Source organism: Geotrypetes seraphini, chromosome 5 (assembly GCF_902459505.1).
Source record: "Geotrypetes seraphini chromosome 5, aGeoSer1.1, whole genome shotgun sequence".
NCBI classification, from domain to species: Eukaryota; Metazoa; Chordata; class Amphibia; order Gymnophiona; family Dermophiidae; genus Geotrypetes; species Geotrypetes seraphini.
The window spans coordinates 23,927,285-23,950,397 of NC_047088.1; positions in this window are offsets into that span (position 1 = coordinate 23,927,285).

A 23,113-nucleotide genomic window follows, 5' to 3' on the forward strand; every position below is an offset into this window, starting at 1 on the left:
CTGCCGTAGTCGAAGCCATTAATAGGTTAACCTCCAAATCCTTACCCATTATCAACTTGTTAAGACACATTGTACTCATTTGCCTACGCTACAACATTACTGTCAAGTCGCAGCATATACCCGGCTCCCAAAATGCCATTGCTGATGCTTTATCTCGCTTTAAGATGGCAGCATTCCGGGCGTTGGCCCCAGCAGCAGAACACCACCCAACGCCGATTCCAGACGAAGTATGGCGCTTTGGACCCCCGAGGTTTGGAAGTTGATGCTCAATTCGCTATCACCATCTACTCGGCGAAGATATATTCAGCTGTTCACGGACTACACAGCTGCCGGGATGGACTGCACATTGCCCTCCCTCGTCCAATTTATATTACACTCCAAACAGTCGGGCATACGAAGAACTAAGATAGCGGCCACACTCTCCAGTGTGAGTTTCTTCACCGAGGCGATGGGTTCCCCAAACCCCACGAAGGCTGCGGTGGTGCGCCGCATGATGAGAGGATGGGAGCGCGAGCAGGCTTCCCTCCCTGACCGCCGCCTCCCTATTTCCCTCGATTACTTAGTTCTGATTCTACATGTTCTGCCAAAAGTATGCCGCGATGCATACGAGGTGACGCTGTTCCGGTGTGCATATTGCCTGGCTTTTCATGGCGCCCTACGCGTTAGTGAACTGGTCCCAGCCTCCAAACGTCCAGGAGCGTTGGGAGGCATGTTACTAGCCAACGTCCATTTCACAGAGACCTCCTTATCTATCAAGATACCTAGATCTAAAACCGACCAACTAGCCAAGGGCGCCTGGCTATCATTAATCCCCTCCAACGATCTACGGGTCTGCCCAATAAACAATTTTCTACGTTATATGGCCCTCAGGCCCATTGCACCCGGCCTTCTCTTGTTACATTACGACGGGTCTCCGCTGTCCCGTTTTCAATTTGCAAGAATTTTGCAACTTTCCATGAATCAGCTAGGTATGCAAGACAAACATTTCCGCACGCACTCCTTTCGCATAGGAGCAGCAACCACTGCTGCACACCAGGGTCTCTCAGACCATCAAATAAAAGTCTTGGGGAGATGGAAGTCTGCTGTCCTGCTAGTTAAGAGAATGCAGCACGACTGTCTGTCTTTAGCCGCCATGCTACCCCATTCCACGTTAATGTGGTCGCAAATAATACCACGTTTAGTTTGGAAAGGAGCTAGATCCCACTCAGCGGTAGAGAGAACGCGAAAAAAACTAAATAAATGGATGTGCAAATTCATGCCTACCATCAGAGGACTCTACATTGTACATGACCTGCTTGAGGACGGCTGTCCGGGCTTGTACCGACCGGATGGGGTACACCTCTCCGATATCGGCCTAGACATATTCCTCAGTACCCTACAGGATGGCATAGAAGCGCTACTGATGCGTCCCGGGCCGCAGCCGCAGCCATGACACTTGGGGGGAACCCGCGCTAAGCGAGGTTTCGCTAGCACGGGTAGTGGAAGGTAAGCACAGCATATGTCTAAAAGCATACATATGGGCAGTGTTAAGAAATAGGGCACGTCACCTTGCTTGGACGGCAGGGAGGCCAGGCCATGAGCTTCACTGCAACCTAACGCTGAGGAGAGGACACCTCCTTGCACGGGAAGGGTCCGGCGAGCCGGGGAAGCTTGTACGGCCCCCTACATCGTGCTGGGAGATAGGCATATGCTGTGCGGCTGTTGCTATGTTATATAGTTATGTTATGTTGTTATGTTATGTTCATCTGTTGCAGATAAGTTATGCTATATTGCGCTGCTGGCTGCGGCCTAATAAATTCCACTTTGAGTTGAAATTGTCTGAGTGTCGTTTGTACCAGGTCCTACCTACCAAAGGGCAACAGGTGCTGAGTGCACGATTTGAGAATCAGCTCCGATCCCCATAGGGAGGAGCGATGGCAAATCGGCCGAAGCCGTTGCCATTAGCAGGGGGGGGGGGGGGGGCGGAGGAAGGGGGGGGGGGGGATTAGATAAAAGAGGAGTGGGAAGGGGGATGCACCCCTTTTCAGCGACGCCAGAGCTAGGAGAAGGAGGCAACATCCCTCCCACCCACCCTCGACTATCGTCGCAGCCATTCACCTGGAAGGTAAGCACAGCATATGTCTAAAAGCATACATATGGGCAGTGTTAAGAAATAGGGCACGTCACCTTGCTTGGACGGCAGGGAGGCCAGGCCATGAGCTTCACTGCAACCTAACGCTGAGGAGAGGACACCTCCTTGCACGGGAAGGGTCCGGCGAGCCGGGGAAGCTTGTACGGCCCCCTACATCGTGCTGGGAGATAGGCATATGCTGTGCGGCTGTTGCTATGTTATATAGTTATGTTATGTTGTTATGTTATGTTCATCTGTTGCAGATAAGTTATGCTATATTGCGCTGCTGGCTGCGGCCTAATAAATTCCACTTTGAGTTGAAATTGTCTGAGTGTCGTTTGTACCAGGTCCTACCTACCAAAGGGCAACAGGTGCTGAGTGCACGATTTGAGAATCAGCTCCGATCCCCATAGGGAGGAGCGATGGCAAATCGGCCGAAGCCGTTGCCATTAGCAGGGGGGGGGGGGGGGGGGGGGGGAAGGGGGGGGGGGGGGATTAGATAAAAGAGGAGTGGGAAGGGGGATGCACCCCTTTTCAGCGACGCCAGAGCTAGGAGAAGGAGGCAGCATTTTCCTTCTCAACATAGCTCCACCGCCAACCAGCTTCCTTTAAAAAAAAAAAAAAAAAACAAACAAAAAAAAAAAAAAAAAAAATATATATATATATATAGTGGAACATACAACCACTTATTTAATTATACTAACCAACGATCCAGGTAAGAATTTTTCTTTGGCGGCCACGCGGCAGTGGGCCACATTCTGCTTCCGGGCATCGCGACTGCAGTCCTGATGTTTCCTTTCGGCCCTGCACGTTGTCCGGGCTTTCCGTGCGCGGTGCTGGACCCCGCTTCGGCTCCCGATGTATAAAAAAAAAAAAAAAAAAATAAATAAATAAAATTAAAATTGTGAGCATCGCGCTTTCTCTGCGCCCTGCTTCCCGGCTCTCTCCGCGTGTGGCTGGGGCAGGGTAAAGGGTGGAGGGGGGGGCTGTTTGAGAGGAGTCGCCGCTGGAGAGGAGTCGCGGCGGTAGCCGCGCCGGCGTTTCTGAGCCGGCGACTCCTTGACCAAAAAAGGCCCAATGAAAATGATCAAAGTAACATTTCTGGAAACAACATGAAAAGTGTTCTGGTTGCCTATCTCTACAACTCGCAATTTCTTCAAAGTCTTCTAGCCTAAGAAATCTTGTATCATATGAGAAACTGAAGGGAGATAGGTTCAGAACAAATGCAAGGAAGTTTTTTTTCACCCAAAGGGTCGTGGACACTTGGAATGCGCTACCGGAGGAAGTGATCAGGCAGAGTACGGTACAAGGATTCAAACAGGGATTGGATGGATTCCTGAGGGATAGGGGGATCGTGGGATACTGAGAGAGGTGCTGAGATGTAACACAGGTATAGAAAGCTAACCAGGGGTCGCGGACTGCTCTGGTCGTGCATGTGCAAGACCGGAGGGTTAGGACTTCGATGGGAAGATAGAACTCAATGGGAAACCAAGGTGGCAAGGGGGCCCCTTCTGGTGACTCAGACAGGCCGTGACCTGTTCGGGCCGCCGCGGGAGCGGACTGCCGGGCGGGATGGAACTATGGTCTGACCCGGCGGAGGCACTGCTTATGTTCTTATGTTCTTATATAGTACATAAATATCCGTGAATGTTGCTGTTACAACCTAGTAATTGTTTGATGGTCAATTGTCATTCAGAAGAGCAACAACAGAGAAAATTATTTGTGAAAGAGGCCAGTCTTTAGTTCAATAGTCTTCGTGGAAAGCAAAAAAATAATATGAAAAAGTGGCCTTTGCTGTAATAGGAATGATACAATGTCATGTACAAATATGATAAACCTTTACATTATTTGGAGAAAAATTTAGAAAATGAGGTAGTCAATTTTGCCGATGCTTGAAACAGCACAGAGTCACAATTGATTGATTTAGCTTTGTTTATTTTATCCCTAAATATACTGTTGTATTATTTGATGTACTTTCTGACAAAAATGCTAAAAAACACAATCAAAGGGAAAAGCAAAATGGAAACAAGTGACATTTCAGAGCCAAAGAATTTTTACTGAGTTGGGACACTGCCCACAAAATTTACTCAGGGCTGGATTTACATGTAAAGTAGACAGGCTACAGCTTAGGACCTCACAGTACACGATGCCTTAGGCCTGATTCTACAAATAGCATCTAAAATTTAGTCAATGCGCTAAACCCGGCACTAAACATGATTCTATTTAAAAAAAAAATTAGGTGCACTTCTTGGATCTTCTTTCCTATTAACATATGAGCTGGTTATATGTGGAATATTACTACATGTTAAACCCCCTATAGAAGTCATCTTTTTTTGTCATAACTGGGATTGCTGTACAGATGATAACACTTAACTGGAAAAATCATGATCATCTTAATTTCTCTTTTTGGTGGGCAAATTTATGTTCCACATAAGAATGAGAAATTGTATGCGGATTTATTAGGACATGGTCATATTTTTAAATTGGTTTGGGAGCCATTGACATCTTTTATGAATGCAGTATAGTTGGCTTGTTTCTTTAATTTGGTATACTTTTATTCACATCCAGGGTGGGTGGGGGGAGGGAGGGAATACTTTAGTATTATATAAGCTAGTTGATGAAAGTTTAAATATGTGTTCACTATTGATTTATTGGTTATTTAGTGGGATAAAAATACTGTATGTATATATTTATAAGTTGAAAATGCATTTTGTGTTTTATTCTCTGATTGTTATATATATCCTATATAATAAAATGCTAAGCGCACATGCGCACTCTTACCCCGTGTTCCCTGATCCCTGATCTGTCGGGCTGTGGTAGGTAAGAGTACGCATGCGCGTGTCTAAGGACCGGCGATGGGTAACATGCCGCAACTCTCTCCTCCCGCCCCCGCCGTCGACCCTACCCGGCATACCAGTAACACGCCGTGACACCCCCCCCCCTGCCACCGACCCTACCCGGCACACCAGAACCCCCCATTGACCCTCCCAGCTGACTCACCGCGAGACAAACACAAACCTCCTGGCTCCAGCAGCGTCCGAGGCACAGTAAACACGCTATTTCACATCCTTCTACTGGCCTAATTTCCTCTGCCGGTCCCTGATGACATCATCAGAGACGCGGCAGAGGAAATTAGGTCAGTAGAAGACCGCGAAGCAGCGTGTTTACTGTGCCTCGGACGCTGCTGGAGCTGGGAGGTTTGTCGGCCGTCTAGCGGTGGGAGGGTCGGCTGGGAGGGTCAACGGGGGTTTCGGGTGTGCCGGGTAGGGTCGGTGCAGGGGGGGGGGGGTTAAATGGAAACATGCTGCTCAGGGGGATGGGAGGCATGCAGGCTGGCATCGGGGGTGGGGGTGGGACAAAGTCTGGAAGATAATGATGGGGACATAGGAAGGAGGCATTAGGGGCACTAAGGACATAGAAATGGGCACTGAGGGCACTAAGGACATAGGATGCACTGAGGGCTCTAAGCAGGACAGAGGCACTGGGGGCACTAAGGGCACAGGAAGGAGGCACTGGGGGCACTAAGGACATAGGAAGGAGGCACTGGGGGCATTAAGGACATAGGAAGGAGGCACTGGGGGCATTAAGGACACAGTATGCTGGCACTGGGGCACTAAGGACACATTATGCGAGCACTAAGGTAAGGACGTAGGAAGGGGTACTAAGGACATTAGGGGCACTAAGGACATAGGGAGAGACACAGACAGAAAAATTGACAGACAGGCAGCATGCAAAGAGAGAGAGACAAAAAAAAAAAAACCAGACAGACAGACATCTACTCTAGCACCCATTAATGTAAGGGGCTTAAAGATTAGTGTATGTATATATGTGTATATAGCATTGCTAAGTCTTTTTGAAAAATTAATAAAATATTTACAAAAAAAAGAATCATGCTTAGTGTTGCTTAAGTAGACTTAAGCGTCACTAGGCATCTTACCTTTAGGCACACGGTTGTTTTTTTGGGCCTAAATACCTATGCCAAATTAGGTGCCTACACAGAAAACACACCTATGATCTGCCCCATAACCACAACTACTTAATTTTTTTTAATTAATAAATTTTATTTAAATTTTTATTTAAAAGACTAAGCAAGATAATTATAAACAGAAAATATATATACTCATCCTATATAGCCTACGTTATGAGAGAAAAAAGATTTTTTTTTAAAAACCCAAGAATAAATGAATTACACATTTGTAGGCCTATATTTTAACCCAATAAACCTGTAATAGGAGAGAAGACAATCATTTCTGTAGCTTCTCCTTATTCAAAGCAAACATTTCCAAATGAGCTGGATCTAAAAACAAAACATAGGAATCTGATTCCTATGTTACCAGGCATTTGAGGGAGGAGGAAAGCTTTGCATCGCATTTGAGTTTGCCTAGAAACATCTACACAGACGCGGTGAGACCCGGAAACCTGCTACAATCATGCCGCCAGCCGTGGAAGTCTAAGAGAAAATATTAGAAAAGTTTGACCATAAAAAGGTACATACATCTTTTGGGAAAATGTCTTCAGAATCATCATCTGTTCCACTGAGGACTCGAGACTAATAACGTTAAAGAATAAATTGATCCCATTTGGTTATTTGGACTTTCCTCTTACCTTTCTTGGTTGTTCGTTCTTCTACAGTAAGGAAAGATTTTCTTTCCGTTTGGATCTTTTTGTTATCACATCTTGAGAACTTTCTAAGAATTTTGCCAAATCAAGACCATTTGGAGTTTTTTTTATATTATCTACCTCACTTCCTGAATAACTTTTTTTCCCCCCTCGTGGAATATAATAAATATTCACAATATCTTTATCCTCAATTAACAACTGTAACACTTCCTTTACATACATTTTAAAGAATTCCCTTGAAGATAGAAAGCGAGTAACAGGAAAATTTAGTAGATTCAAATTATTAGATTTTGATGCACACTCAAGTGCCTCCAATTGAAAGTGAATCATTAAATTATCTTTAATAGAAGATGCCTGCATTAACTGACAAGATTTAATTTGAGATTCAACTGTCCCATAATTCTTCTACAACTATTTAATCTTGTATCCTGATCAGTGAATTTATTCACAGCTTCCTCTGAAAATTTACTAAAACATGATAGATTTTCTTGTAAGGTCTTATCTAATTTGGTTATAGCAAACATTGTATCTTTTAAGGAAATTTCTTGATCAGTAAAGGAATGTTCATTTAAGGAATGATATGGAAAAGAAAATGGTGTCGACACCATTACAGTCCCTACTAACAAAGTCTCAGAAGGCTTAGAAGTGCCTGAAATGTCTTGATCTTTCATTTGATCTTGAATCTCAATTTCTGTATCCAATTCTGTTGCAGAAAAATCCAATCTCTCCAAAACAGGTCAAGGGGGAGGGGTTGGTCCCCCTGATGATAAGGAAGTTTTGGAAGAGAAGGTGGTCCCCAATGTTGCCAAGTTATCAGATGGAATCAAATGCCTGTCCATAGGACCTTTCATCAACATTGGGGTTACTTTTATCTTTGATCCTCCTTTCCTTTTCACCATCTAGACCAGTGGTCTCAAACTGGCGGCCCGCCAGGTACTATTTTGAGCCCATGGTTTGTTTATCATAATCACAAAAGTAAAATAAAACAGTTTCTTGATCATATGTCTCTTTAGCTATAAATTACAATATTATTATTAGGAAAGATTTATAAACTATAAAGAGTTTTACCTCATGGAAAAGTGTAATTTCTTTAATAAGACATTAACTATTTTTTTTCTGTGGCCCTCCAAATACCTGCAGATCCAAATGTGGCCCTGCAAAGGGTTTGAGTTTGAGACCACTGATCTAGACCAAGTGGAGCAGAGTTTCATGCTCCAAGCTTCTAAATGGCTGCTAAGGGGCTCCAAAGGGGTGTGCCCCTTAGGTCATGCCCCTTCGAGCACATGCCTGCAGCCACATTCCACAGAGCAAATGTCAAAGGGTAGGAGTGAAGGACCACCATTCTGACTGGAGGAGGGTCACGAGCGGTGTTCCGCAGGGGTCGTTACTCAGACTGCTGCTGTTCAATATATTTATAAATGATCTAGAAACAGGGACGAAGTGTGAAGTAATAAAATTTGCAGATGACACCAAACTATATAGTGGAGTTGGAACTAAAGGGGACTGTGAGGATTTACAAAGGGACCTGAACAAACTAGAAGAGTGGGCAACGAGATGGCAGATGAAGTTTAATGTAGAGAAATGTAAAGTCTTGCATGTAGGGAAAAGAATCCCGAAGTACAGCTATACGATGGGAGGGCTGGTAATGGGTGAAAGTACTCAAGAAAAGGACTTGGGGGTAATAGTGGACATGACAATGAAGCCGTTGGCACAGTGCGCAGTGGCCGTTAAGAGAGCGAATAGAATGCTAGGTATAATCAAGAGGGAATTACTACCAGAATGAAAGAAGTTATCTTGTCATTGTATCAGGCTATGGTGCGTCCGCATATGGAGTACTGCGTCCAATATTGGTCGTCGTACCTTAAGAAGGATATAGCGATACTCGAGAGGGTTCAGAAAAGATCAACGCGATTGATAAGAGGTATGGAAAACCTTTCATATGCTGAAAGATTAGAGAAACTGGAGCTCTTTTCCCTGGAAAAGCGGAGACTCAGAGGGGACATGATAGAGACTTACAAGATCATGAAGGGCATAGAGAAAGTGGAGAGGGACAGATTCTTCAAACTTTCAGAAACTACAAGAACGAGAGGGCATTCGAATAAATTAAGAGGGGACAGATTCAGAACCAATGCTAGGAAGTTCTTCTTCACCCAAAGGGTGGTGGATGCCTGGAAGGCGCTTCCAGAGGGTGTGATAGGACAGAGTACAGTATCAGGGTTCAAGAAGGGATTGGATGAATTCCTGAAGAAGAAAGGGATAGAAGGGTATAGATAGAGATCATTATACAGGTCCTAGACCTGATGGGCCGCCACGTGAGCGGATTGCTGGGCAGGATGGACCCCTGGTCTGATCCAGCAGAGGCACTGTTTATGTTCTTATGTTTTTATGTTCAAGAAATCCTGGTCCCAAAAAAACTCTCTCCAGCATCACCCAAGAGCAAGTCACCCAACCAAGTGCCTGTGGCTGTGTAAAGAACTTCTCCTGCACTCCTTCTGATCAAGAGAGTGAATGCCAAAAACTCCTGGTCCCAAAAGACCTCTCTCTAGCGTCACCAAAGAGCAAGGCACCCAGCTCGATGCCTACAACTGTGTAAGGAACCTCTCCTGTGTTCCGCTAACCAAGGGAGTGAATGCCAAGAAATCTTGGTTCCAAAAGACTTCGCTCCAGTGTCACCAAAGAGCAAGGCACCCGTGCCAGATGCCTGTAAGGAACTTCTCCTGTGCTCCCAACCATACCTACTTTGAGGTAGGTGCCTAGGACTAGGTGCCATCCTCAAAGTGGTAGGTGCCCACCATCCAATTAAGTGCAATTTACAGGTGCTAATTGTCAATTATCAGCACCGATTGAGTCTATTAAACAATTGAGTTGCTGTAGGTGCCTATATTTGCCAGGCTCGCTGATAATAGGCACCTCACTATAAGTGGACTTTATTGAATCAGGGCCCTGATGCTTCACTTGCATGAAAAACCATTGAACCTAAAATTTACTTCCTACTTATTTGGTGTCTACATATGCATAAATCCGGCACGGGATTTTCTGTGCACATTTCAGTGGATAAACACATGCATATATATGTCAGAGCGTAAAAAATGTGTTCCTGAGAGCACTCTATCTTGATTGTTGCCAAGACAAAATAAAATGCAATCAGCATTTAACATGGGCCCCAAATAATAGCTGCTTGGATTTAAACTTACTGTTTCATGCCAAAGATTTTTTTTTTTTTTTTTTTCACAGTGCTGCTGCTGTCTGGTCATCAGCATTATATATCCGTTGGAACATTTAGTACCAGCAGCAAAAATAATAATAATAATGCAAGAATTGGACTTTGCTTTCCTTTTTCGTTCTTGCTTACATCTGCATATTCAGGTTACGAGAAACATGTTCAGTTTGTTATTTAATGTAAAAGGGGGCTGAGGCGTTCTCTGTCATACTCCGTCTAAACCTGCAGCACTTGTTACAGTCTCTTCAATATGGGCTCCTTTTACGAAGGTGCACTAGGGCCTTAACGCGTGCAACAGATTTTCAGCTACCACAGGCTATAGCGCGCGGTAATTTTGTGCGTGCGCTAAAAACCTAGCGCACCTTCGTAAAAGGAGCCCTATGTATCCGCCAAATTATATAAATGGCGCCCCCCCAGTTAGACGTGCAACTGGGTGCGCAGTTATAGAAATGAGTCAAGTCGAGCGTGTAATGTAAGTAACTAGTTTGCAGTAAATTGGTGATAAATACCATTAACTGGCGTTAACATGCACTGATGGGTGCTAATTTGCTATCTCGCCCTCTATTCTATAAACAGTGCGCCTACGTTCACTCATGCATAAAAGCAAAGGGGGTCATGGGCGTATCAAGGGTATTCTGGCTATTCTTCTGCACATTTTATAGAACTGATGAATTTACATGCTCAACTGCCGCACCCGAAAGCACCTAAGTCCAAAGCAGCCGCCTACATCTCAAACACGGCCACGATCAGCCCCTAATCACGCCTTGAACTAGGAAGGGCATAGGCAGGTCAGGGGTGTTCACAAAAGATGCATGGAGTGTTACAAAAAAGTGTGGATCTGCACCCCACTTGCATGCCAGCTGAAAGCTGGCATAAGCCCTCATGCCCAAAGTTGAGCGCCGAATTCCCCATGGGAGTGATCTGCTATCAATCAGCCATATTAAGTATTACCAAGTGTAGTTTTGAGCGCAGGAGCGGGAATGCAGGAACGCAGAATTTTTTCAGAGTTTGTTTTTAGTTTCTAATCCACGAGCTTCTAGGGACCCCTGAAAAAGACTTTATTGTCGAAACATGGACCGTGTTGGGTCCATAGTTCCCAATATTTTGGGTCCTAGTTATTTTTATGGGGATTATTAAACTGTATTTTTAATAAAGCCTGCATCTGGAACATCACCTTCTCCACAGAGTTTTTAGTCTTTGTCAGATTTCTTTTTTGTGGAGCACCAAGGGTCAACCTTTTTTGTTTGAGCTCCTTTCTGTAAAATGATGTCTGAGAATAGTATGAGGTTTTTTTATCTTGATATCCAAAAAAGGTATTTCTCGTTTATCATGGTGCGTCTTGAATATAAGGTTTCTATCACATACATTCCACCATTTGTGAAATATTGAAAGTTTCTCTGTTTTCTGCTCAAACATCCTAGACTATGTTGCCGACTTCATGAATTCCTTAGAGGAAAAAAAAAAAAAAGATTTCAGTTACTTTCCTAATACCTCTCAAGACATGTGAAAGCTTCCCCACATCTGCCAGCAGTGTAAATTTTCCAAGAAAAGTGATCTACATTAGACACTACAGAAAAGAAATGGAACTTGATGGGTACCGTAATTAAATATCAGTTTTATGGACAGTGGTGACTGTATAATGTAAATTATTACAATGTCTTTTCATTTTTTTTTTCACATGGATTGTTTTCAAATTATTTTCATGTGACTGAAAAAGACTGCCTCGCATGAAAACTCTGCACTGCAACTGTCCTAAAGCAACATGTTTAGATTAAATAATTAGGGCTTGCTTCTTGGAAGAGCTTGCAAAACTGCTGTGTTTAGACACAGGTTGAAGTTACAGTCAAATTGTCGATGTTGTGTGTGCACGTACCACTTTTTAACGGGAAAAATTAACATGTAATAACTGCAAAGGCTGTGCAGTGACTGTTGGGTCATTGTCCAGCATGTCCCCTACAGCTACTGCAGTAAAATGTTCTTTATTGCACATTAAGTTCATTCACAATTAGCACTCATTAGAGCAGAGGTGGGCAAACTTTTTGACTCGTGGGCCACAATGGGTTCTTAAATTTGACAGAGGGGCCAGACCAAGAGCATCTTTCTATTCCTCCATCCCTCCCATCTCCCTCGTGCAGCAGAACCCTTGCCCAGCTTCCATCCTTCCCTCCCTTCCATCCCTTGTGCAACAGAACCCTTGAGCACCCACCCCCGCCGCGAAGCTGAACCCCTGCTGACCATCCTTCCCTCCCATCTGAACCCAGCCGAGCCCTACATATCTCCCTCCAGTGCAGCGTCGGGCTAGCAGCACTCTAAACAGGCTGCTTCGTGGCCTCCTCTCGTCATGTGATGCGGCAAAAGGAATTTCCCATCGAGAGAAGGCCGTGAAGCAGCCTGTTTAGAGTGCTGCCAGCCTGACGCTGCTCTGGAGGGAGGTATGTAGGGCTCATAGTGGACGGGCCGGATTAAAAAACTAAATGGGCCATAGTTTGCCCAGGTCTGCATTAGCGGTATGCATGGGGAAATTCAGGGGAATCTTTGGGAATCCTCAGTATTGGTGACAAAAGATCTATTTATGCCTAGAATGGGGAGGGGATGGATCCACTATTCTCTCTAAACTGAGCAGGAGTCCTCCACCTACAGTCCTGCCAGTGGGGGGCAGTGTTTCACTATCACATTTTCAATAGTGAGAGGCAGACAAGCTCTGCAGGACTCCAGACAACTTGCCTCTCTCTAGCAATGAAAACTATCATATTGAAGCACTGCTCCCTATTGGCAGCAATGCGGTTGGAGGTAACAGTGGATGGATCCAAACTGACTGGAGAATAGGTGAGGATGGGGAACAGTGAGAAGATTATGGACTTGATGTCAAAGAAAGTGGTAATAGGTACCACAGCAGCTTTAAAAAAAAGGTCTGGACAAGTTCCCCAATTCTCTTAAGAAAATCACTATACGATATGTTTTACTATGTTGGTGTCTTGCCAGGTACTTGTGACCTGGTCTGGCCATTGATGGATACCGGATACTGGGCTCGATAGACTTTTGATCTGTTCCAATATGGCAATGCTCATGTACTTATGTACTAGTTAGTTAGTTAGGTGCCATTGACTCATGCTCGAGTCCTAGCGACGTGAAGAATTACAGATCTAAAAAGAAATCCATTTTGTGCTAGTCCGGTAAGGTCCTCCAGCATCATCCCCATCATTTTTTTCAGAGCGTCCAGACATCTGATTGCAGGTCATCCTCTTCACCTGGTTCCTTTGATCTTACCAAACATGATGTCCTTCTCCAATTATCTTTCTCTTCTGACAGTATGACCAAAGTAAGACAGTCATAACTTCATCATTTGGGCCGGTTTGATCTCTTCCGGAGTCGATTTGTTAGTTCTTCTGGTGGTCCATGGCATGCATAAAATCCTTCTCCAACACCAAAGCTCAAATAAGTCAATCTTCTTTCTGTCTTGTTTCTGTAGTGTCCAGCTTTCGCATCCATAATTGACCACTGAGAAAATGAGTGTGTGGACAAGTCTCATCTTCGTTTTGGAGTGTTATTTCCTTGCCTTTGAATACTTGGTTGAGAGCCTTCATTGAAGAGTAACCAAGTGCTATTCCGTACAGTATTTCATCCCTGCTAGTTGCTTCTTTGTTTACAAAAGAGCCCAGGAAATTGAAATCCATTACAACTTCTATCGCCTTCAAGCTCAAGATCTTCATCATTTTCCATGTTCATGATCTTTGTCTTATGTTCAGTTCTAACCCCATGTTATGACTTTCGGCTTTGACTTTTCTCATGTCTTTGCTGATAGTGATAAGCATTGTATCATCTGCATAACGCAGGTTGTATATATTTTGGCCACCAACTTTGAAACCAACACTCTCTTCTTACAAATTTGCTTTTCTGAAGATACCTTTGTCATAAAGGTTGTATAGTTAAGGTGACAAGATGCATCCTTGCCTTGGAAACCAGTCAGCGTTGCCATATTCTGTTCTCACCACAGCGTCTTGATTTTTGTAGAGGCTCTTTATCAGCTGAGTTACGTGTTTGGGCACTAAAATGCCCAAAATCCAGCTATTTTGTGCTATTATGTAACTACATAATTTGGGAGGCGGAAGGGGTAATGGTATTTAATATATCACCTTTCTGTGGTACTATCACTCAAATTTGGGCACCATTTACTGAATCTAGTCCTAAATTATGGTTACATGTTTATAAAAATTAAGACAAAAAAAAAAAAGAAGTAACAGAAATAATTTAAAATAAATAAATAAAATCTCCAGTGGAAAATATGCATTCAAGATGGAGATACAGTAGTTTTCATTCTTCAGGCCAAATGGGATCAACATGTGGGATCTATTCACAGGGTAAAGATAGGGGAGGGTCATTAGGGTGGGCAGACTGGATGGGCCGTGGCCCTTATCTGCCGTCTATTTCTATGTTTCTATGTTTGTAGTTTCATAAACTTTCCGAGAGCTGGGCTCGGCATATTGTCATACAGTTCATAATGAACATACTCGCTGTATTGTACTAGACAGAAAGACATCCATCAAGGCGGAATAGGGCAAAATTGTAAGTCCCTGGACATATAGAACCAAGTTACAGAGAAATAGCAAGGACACAGTGAATATTTTCCTTACTACTCCAGAAGTTATAAAAGTTGCAGTGAGTTATCAAACCTACTTTCCCTAAAGACCAAGTTGCCTGCAGCAATCAAGGTGGACAACAAGGACTGGAAGAAATGTTCCAATTAAGAACACAGCTTGATATGCAGGACTAACTGGTGCGAGTGATCCTTCGGCGGGAGATTGCAGACGTTTTAAATTTTGTCTGCTTCTAGAGGGTGCTCTTTAAGCCTGAAACTGCAGTAAGCCTTTGGACAGCCTGCAGATTGCATCGGGTCTCCAGGATTGGGAATCATCTCTTCCTTGGTTCGCCCGCAAAGGGGTAGAGTACAGGCTGCTGCGGTTCCGAGGAGGTACACCGGGACTGGAACCATGCTGATTTCCCTGATTTCCCTGACAGGTCCTGGTGGTCGTGATCTGACGTGACAGGGAAGGTGAAGTGGTCAGAAGATCTGAAAAATCCAGTTTAATCAGCTCCTGAGGTACTGATCTCCTTGCTTATACTGTGTATTACAGGCTGCCATAGACTTTCATTGCAGCACATGTCTCTGTGTAGTGTCTGTGGGTCACAGAATTTGCCGATTTTGGGGGGGTGCTCAAATCAGGGTTTGGGGGGGGGGGGTTTCCCTTCATGCTTTGCCCCCACCCCCACTTGTAAAAGCCTAAACTTATTGCTTTTTACATTTTCCTGTGTTTTTAACGGTCATTTTTCTGTCAAAATCGGCATCCGTGGTGGCCATCTTGGATTTTCTTCAAAGTTTTTAAAAGTTTATTTTTTCAACTTAGAAGCTTCATTTTTGCTCCAAACTTCACAGATGGCCACCTCAGGACAGGATGGCATGGGTTCATGCCTTAGATGCGGTGGATGGTGGCTGGATTCGTGTCCATGTATCCCGTGCGCCGCAGGCCAGAAAGGGGGGTGAGACATGTGTGGATCCCACTCTCCCCTCCTCCTGAGAGGCCCTAATGCTCTTTAATTCTACTGGAGTCACGATTGCAACGTTCAGGGCGCCAAAACTAGGCACGAATGGCGTTTTTGCAAAACGCAAGTGCAGTTCCGGGAAAAAGTCTCCTCAGTCTGCTAATCTTGTGAGATCTAAGAAGCATAGAGCGGTTCCGGCCACTGGTGACTGTTTTTCCCCAGCCAGATCTGAACTATCTGGCTGTAAAAAAAAAAAAAAAAGGTAAAAAGAACTTTGCCTGTTTCTCCCACTCAGACTCCAGTACAATGGTCTCCACCTTCGGATACCAGCATGTCAATTTGGTCTTTTGTTGGGGTACCAGAAAGCAGGTGGCTCGTCCCCGCCCTTGCTTCTGCTTCTGCTTCAGTGTCTGTGCCTTTGCTGTCACCTGTTTCTTTGGTGGAATCAGCAGATGTGGCTAACTTTGCGGATCTGAGTGATACCCAGAACAATGGGTTCTGAGTCCTTGCAAATCGCCAGGTGGTGTGCCAGCTCTTCAAGACTGGCCGCCTGTCCATCTTTATTTCTGGGTCACTGTGAAACGGAACCTGATTTCAGAACAAGCGGGTCAGGCAGAATATACAGTTCTGAGTTCTGAGCCTCCACTGTCCAACTCCATGCTGGTAAATGCAGTTTTGGCGGAAGTGCTGTTAGAGGTCTAGGAGTCCCTTGAGGGTTCCGTTATCCTTGGACATGGTAAACTTGTATCCCATTCCATCGGACTTCCACTAATGCCTGGTCCCGCTAATGGTGGATTCAACTGTGGCTCAGGTAGAACAGCGTATCTCTTTATCCTTCGATGGAGGGGTTGTCCTGCAAGATGTTCGGGACAGAGGAGTGTATTTTGTGCTCAAGCGTCTTTCTCTTTCTGCTACTGCAGGAGGGTGAGCTATGACAGCCATTATTTGTGACCTGGGCAGGTCTACATTTTTTTTACTGACACACGCTATGGCATCTTGAGCTAAGCTGGGAGCGTCTTCAGTGTCCACTCGACGAATGACTTGGATTCTCCAGTGGTCAGATGCTCCTTTAACTAAAGGCTACGTTGAGCAGGTTCCCTTTTAAAGGTTTGATCTTGGTTGGCCTGGGTTTGGATAACCTGATGGCAAGTGTGCAGGACCATAAGCCTAAGGTGCTTCCTGGCTCTAGGCCTCGTCCGACCAGGTGGAGGAGACGGGTGAATTTTCATCCTTTCTGGAGAACTTCTCAGTACGCCGGACCCCCTGCGGTGGGACAGCGTTTCAGAGCATCCTACAGACCTCTCTTTGGAGGTACAGCATGCCAACAGCCTTCCATCTCTCAACCTTCTGTCTGTTCCAGGAGGAAATTGTGACGTCAGATTTCTGGGGAGGCCCCCCCAAAATCAGGGGGGGGGGGCAGCTATCAGCCTTCCTTCCAGAATGGCTAAAGATAACCTTGGACCAGTGGGTCCTAGAGATTCTCACGGATGGTCTTTGACTGGAATTCTTCCAGCTGCCAGCGGACTTCTTCATGTCCTCTCCCGAGGGCAATCCGGACAGAGCCCACGAGGTGCACTCTATGGTGCGCCGGTTACTAGATCTGGTGGCCATAGTGCCTGTTCCACGGGACATCTTGGGATCCAGGAGATACTCAATTTACTTCATCATGCCAAAGAAGGACTCCGTCGATTGCAAATCAATTCTGGACCTCAAAGCAGTGAATGCATGCTTGCGAGTTCTGCGTTTCCGGATGGAAATGGTGTGTTCTGTCATAGTAGCGGTAGCACCCAGGGAGTTTTTGACTTCCTTGGACCTCAAGGTAGCTTATCTCCAGATCTTCCTGAGGTTTCACGTTCTCAGGAGTCATTTCCAGTTTGCGGCGTTCCCTTTCGGTTTGGCATCGGCGCCCAGAACCTTTGCCAAGATCATGGCGGTGGTGGCTGACCATCTGCGATCTCTGGGTGTGTTAGTGCATCCGTACCTGAACAACTGGCTGATCAGAGCTCCCTCGTGTGGGAGCAGGGCCGCTTGGCAGTTCACCAGGTGGTGTCTTTGCTGGAACGTCTTGGATGGGTGACCAATATGAAGAAGAGTCACCTCGTGCCGACCCAGGACTTGGAGTACTTGGGTATCCGGTTCCACATGGGTCTGAACCGGGTGTTTCTTCCGGAATCCAGAAAACTGAAACTCAGGAGTACAATTCGGGACATGTTAGCGGTCCCGGCAGTACCTGCAGGAGTTGGGTTTCATGGTGGCGACCATAGATGTAATTCAATGGGCAAGAGCTTACCTGCGTCCTCTTCAGTTTTCACTTCTGACGCAGTGGAATCCCCAGAGAGATGCGCTAGGGATGAAGTCATCTTCGTTGGCAGCAGCACGCAGCAGTATGCTGTGGTGGTGGAACCCAGTCACTCTGCCCACAGGGCTCCCTCTGTGGGTCTTGGATTTGGTGACCCTGACAGACACGAGTCTCCTTGGTCGGGGAGCAGTTTGCATGTCCGTCCCAGTCCATGGACACTGGACGCTGAGAGAGAGCCGATGATCGATCAGTCCGCTGGAGCTACAAGCAATCCTATTAGCTCTGCTACAATTCCAAGGAAGTCTCCACCGGAAAGCTGTCCATGTATTTTTGGACAATGCGATGGCTATTGCTTGTGTCAACCGTCAAGGGGGCACAAGGAGTCCCCGGCTGGGATTGGAGGCTCGGATGCTCTTTGCTTGGGCGGAGCATCATCTCTTGACTTTATCCGCGGCTCATGTGGCCAGCGTCAACAATGTTCAGGCAGACTTCCTTAGTCATCGGACTCTGGACCAGGGAGAATGGTCCCTATCAGGGCTGGCGTTCAAAGCTATAGTGGGCCGGCCGCTGGGGTCATCCCACCTTCGATCTGATGGCATCATCGGTGAACAGGAAGGCAGACAGATTCTTCAGCCGCCAACGAGAGGTCGGCTGCGTCGGACTTGATGTTCTGGTTCAACCTTGGCCTACAGGGAAACTTCTGTACGTCTTTCTTCCATAGCCCATGATAGGGCATGGTTTGTGCCTGGTGTCCTTGTACAGGGATCTGGTGATCCTTGTGGCTCCAGACTGGCCCAGAAGACCTTGGTACACAGACCTTGTGAGGTTGAGCTCCAGGAGCTGTCTGCGTCTTCCTTGCCATTGGTGGTTGCTCACGTAGGAACCGTTTTCACTTCAAGATCCGGACCGCTTTGGTCTTACAGCCTGGCATTTGAATGGGCACCCTTGACGGCCAGGGGTTATTCCTCTGCGGTTATCACCACGCTCCTACAGAGCAAGCGGAAATTGACGGTATTAATAATAATAATAATAATAATAATAACTTTATTTTTGTATACCGCAATACCACAAACAGTTCAGAGCGGTTTACAATGTAAGAGACTGTACATATACAGCGAAGATACAATGTAAGGGAATGTACTATGCAGTTAAGAGCAAATTACAATACAGGGACTGTACATATTTAGCATAGGTGTTAATACTGCGGAAAGCAAAGCAGAATTACAGTGCAGGAGTCTGTACATCTACAGCAGCGATATTTATACAGTGAAAGAAATGGTACGAGAGAGATCGGGGGAGGAGAGGTGGGAGGATTTGGTTATTTGGAGGGGGGGGTTCGAGAAATTTATCATAGAGGTAAGATTTGAGAGATTTCCTGAAGTATGAGTAAGATGGGGCAGATGAGATGAGGGTGGTCAGGCAATCTGTCCATCTGCCAGCTTGGAATGAGAGAGTTCTATTAAGGAATCTTTTGTAGGTGCATCCCTTTAGGGATGGGTAGATAAACAGATAGGCATTGCGTGTGCGAAAGCCTGGAGGTGTTTTCAGGCTTGGTGTGTGGGGCTTCAGGTGGACCCTTTGGTATCTTTGGTGGCTCATGTTCTGGACTTCCTGCAGGATGGCCTCAGGAAGGGTCTGGCAATCTCTTCTCTACATGTTCAGATTGCGGGATTCTCCTGTTTGGGTCCCTCTTCGTTCAGGGGTTCTCTGGCTTCTCACTCAGATGTTGTCCAGTTGTTGCGTGGGGGGAGGGGAAGGGAGACTGAGGCCTACCTTGTGACTGCCTTGCCCATTGTGGAACCTGAATTTGGTCCTATGCTCCCCGACTCGTCCGCCCTATGAACCACTGGAGGAGATCTCTCTGAAAGATCTTACTATTAAGACCGTCTTCCTGGTGGCAGTCACATCAGCACGGCGAGTGTCAGAGCTTCAGGCTTTGTCGTGCAGAGATCCTTTTCTTTGCATCACGGAGTCTGCAGTGATTTGGAGGACTGTGCCTGGTTTCCTTTTTCCACATCAACCCAGGAAGTTCATTTGCCAGCCTTTGTTCCTTCGGGTTCCAAGTCTCAGGACCATGTTTTGCTGTCTCTGGATATACGGCGTCTCCTTTTGAGATACCTAGAGGCCACTAATGACTTCCATCTTTTGGACCATCTGTTCGTCCTGGTGGGCCCCGTGCGTCAGGGTCGGCCTGCTTCCAAAGTTACCATTTCACATTGGATATGTGTGGCCATTTCGACAGCCTATGTTGCGGCAGGGAAGAAGCCTCCCCTTGGGGTGAAGGCTCATGCTACCAGAGGAATGGCTTCCTCATGGACTGAATCTCATGCGGTCTCGCCTGAGAAGATTTGTTAGGTGACCACGTGGGCTTCCCTTCATACTTTTCCAGCTTTTACGTTGATGTGGCGGCTAAGGGTGATACGGCCTTTGGCGCTTCTGTTCTCACAGCAGGCTCATCATCCGTCCCCCTCCCCCCCCCTCCCCCGATATTTGGGACTGCTTTGATACGTCCCTCTAGTTCAGCCTCCAGAAGAATTGTACAAGAATGAAAGATTAGGTTTCTTAACTCTGCTAATCTTCCTTCTTGTAAATATCCTCTAGAGGCTGAACTCCCCGCCCATCTGTTTTGTCCGATTCGCAGGTTGCCTCTTCAGTAACTGGTGAGCTGGATTTCTATCTTTGACTGGCCTCACTAAGAATTACATGCGTATTCCCCTATGTAAGGTTTAAGAATTGGTGGGGTTCCCGGGGGGGGGGGGGGTGCCCCTTCTGATCTTCAGGCTGGGTCTACGTTCCAGGTATTCCTGGGTTTTGTAGTTTATAATGTTTACCTTATGTGTTTGATTCCAGTTAGCCTTTTTTGGCCATAGTTTTTAGTATACTAATTTCTTGAGCAGAATTGGCTGGTAGCGGGAGTTCCTGTACCCTCTCTTTCTTTTCTTCTGTTTCCTGTTGTCATAGGTCTACATAGCTTTTCTACTAACTGAGCAGGACAGGAAGCTCCTGGGCAGGTAACCCAAAGGGGAGGGATCATCTTTTAGTTGCCCTGCAGCTGAAGCTACCAGACATAGAAGAACCCACTAGTTCAGCCTCCAGAGGATATTTACAAGAAGGGAGATTAGCAGAGGTGAGAAACCTAATCTTTCATTCTTTATGAGTAAGGAAAAGAAGCTCTGCGTAATTAGGCAAATTAGAGGTTCAACTGTGCTTAAATTGTTTTGGAGACCTAAGTTTTCTATAAAGCAAGTGCTCTATCATTCATATAACACATACAGAGAACTAGTTGCTGCAGCCTTATTTCATCATGAATGATATATTCTGTACCATAAGTTATAGACTATCAGCGATGAAATATTATGCTGTATTATCTGAGTGCCAGTGAAGATGATATGAAGTTGATAATAAACTAATATAGAGTTCATATTCATTTTGGTGACTGCCTTTATAAGTAATAGTATGGCAGGCAACCAAATTGCTTCTGATAAAAGTTGTTTGTTATAGCAGAATTTGACTGCTATTGCAAAGTCCATAAGAGAATTACTTTTTGAGGCATAAATTCAGCTTCCTATAATCAAGGTTTTTTGGGAAGGAATTTCTTACAAAGACGGTGAGAGCCTTAAACAAGAAATGTATCTCTTCAACATGCAGCAAAATGACTGAATCTCTGGGATCAGACTTCGGAAAGCATTAAACAGACGTGGGAAGAAAAAAAATAACCCTTATTGATCCACTGCTAGATGCATCCTTTTACCCCCCCTCCACCCCCCCCCAAAAAAAAAAAGCTGTGATATGACTTCACTAGAATAGGAGATAGTCTAACGCAGAGGTGCACCAGCCTTTAACACACAAAGATGAAATATACGGGAAAATGCTGAAATTAGACTATCCCAGTAGAGGCTGCAGTAGCCCAAGTGCATTTGAATAAAGAACATAGAAAAAAATGATTCCAACGCAGATTGTTATGTTGTTATGTTATGTGCAATTTTATATCGTGCTGAATCCTCATTAATTAGAGTTCTAGGCGGGTCACAGGCAACAAATTGTTACATATTTTATTTATTTATTTATTTATTTATTTAATTAATTAATTATATACCACTGATGTCCGAAGTGGTTTACATTCAGGTACTTTATCATATTTCTCTATCTGTCCCGGTGGGCTCAAACTCTATCTAGTGTCACTGGGGCAATGAGGAGGGACTAAGTGACTTGCCCAGGGTCACAAGGAGCAGCGAGGGATTTGAACCCACAGCCTCAGGGTGCTAAGGCTGTAGTTCTAACCCCTGTGGGTTTAAATATGTTATAAAGAATTATACCTGCTATATAAAGTTATCAAATTTTACATACAGTCTGAGGTAATATATCATAAATAGCATTGTCTTTATTTCAGGTGACTTGTATTATTAGCCTGAGTCTCTTTGGTAGGGATTTCTTATTTAAAAAATCATGTTTTTAGATTTTTGCAAAACAGTGTGTATACTGTGGTTGTGCAAATTTTGATGGGAAATGAATTCCACACTTTTGCTATTTGGTAGTTGAATGATTTGCTGTGAGATGTCTCATATTAGAGTTGGGATTGATAGGATCAGGTTGTTAGAGTTCCATTGGTCCGCAGATCTACCCAATAGTTCAGTAAATCTGGGGAATCTATTAGGGGCATCACCATATAGCATTTAAAATGCTAAACAGAATAGTTTCAATTCTATTCTGTTTTCTATCCAAGCAGTAGAGTGACATGGTCAAATCTTGTAGTATATGAGTTTTACTGCGGTGTTTTGTATCAGTTGGAGTTTTTTTCAGTTAATTTCATGGAGATACCTGAGAGCAGAGCATTGCAGTAGTCTAGTAGGACGGTGTTGTTGACTGCACTAGTATCCTTTAGTGTTGTTGAAAGAATTAGGGTCTTACCCTTCTCAGTTTTTGTAGTGTAAGAAAGGATTTTCGGACTAAGTTGTTAACATGATCTTCAAAACTTAACGAGCTATCTAAAGTAATTCCCAGTACTTTGGAGGTTTTCTCAAATGTTGAAGCTGATTCTACTTGTCAGCGTAATAGTAGATGGGATTAGGTATGCGCATCACCCAAACCACAATAGTTTGATTTTTTTTTTTTTTTTCAGTGTTTAGTTTGAGATGGTATTTCCCTGCCCATTCTTGCACTTTAGTTAGCGTTCTGGACAATATTGTACTCATGCTTGCTTGGTTCAGCATTGCAGAGATTAGTAGAAAGATATCATCTGCATATGAGAAGAGCCATTTCCCTGGTCTGAGGATTATCAAGTCATGAAGATGTTTTATAATAGTGATGAGATGGGAGATCCTTGTGG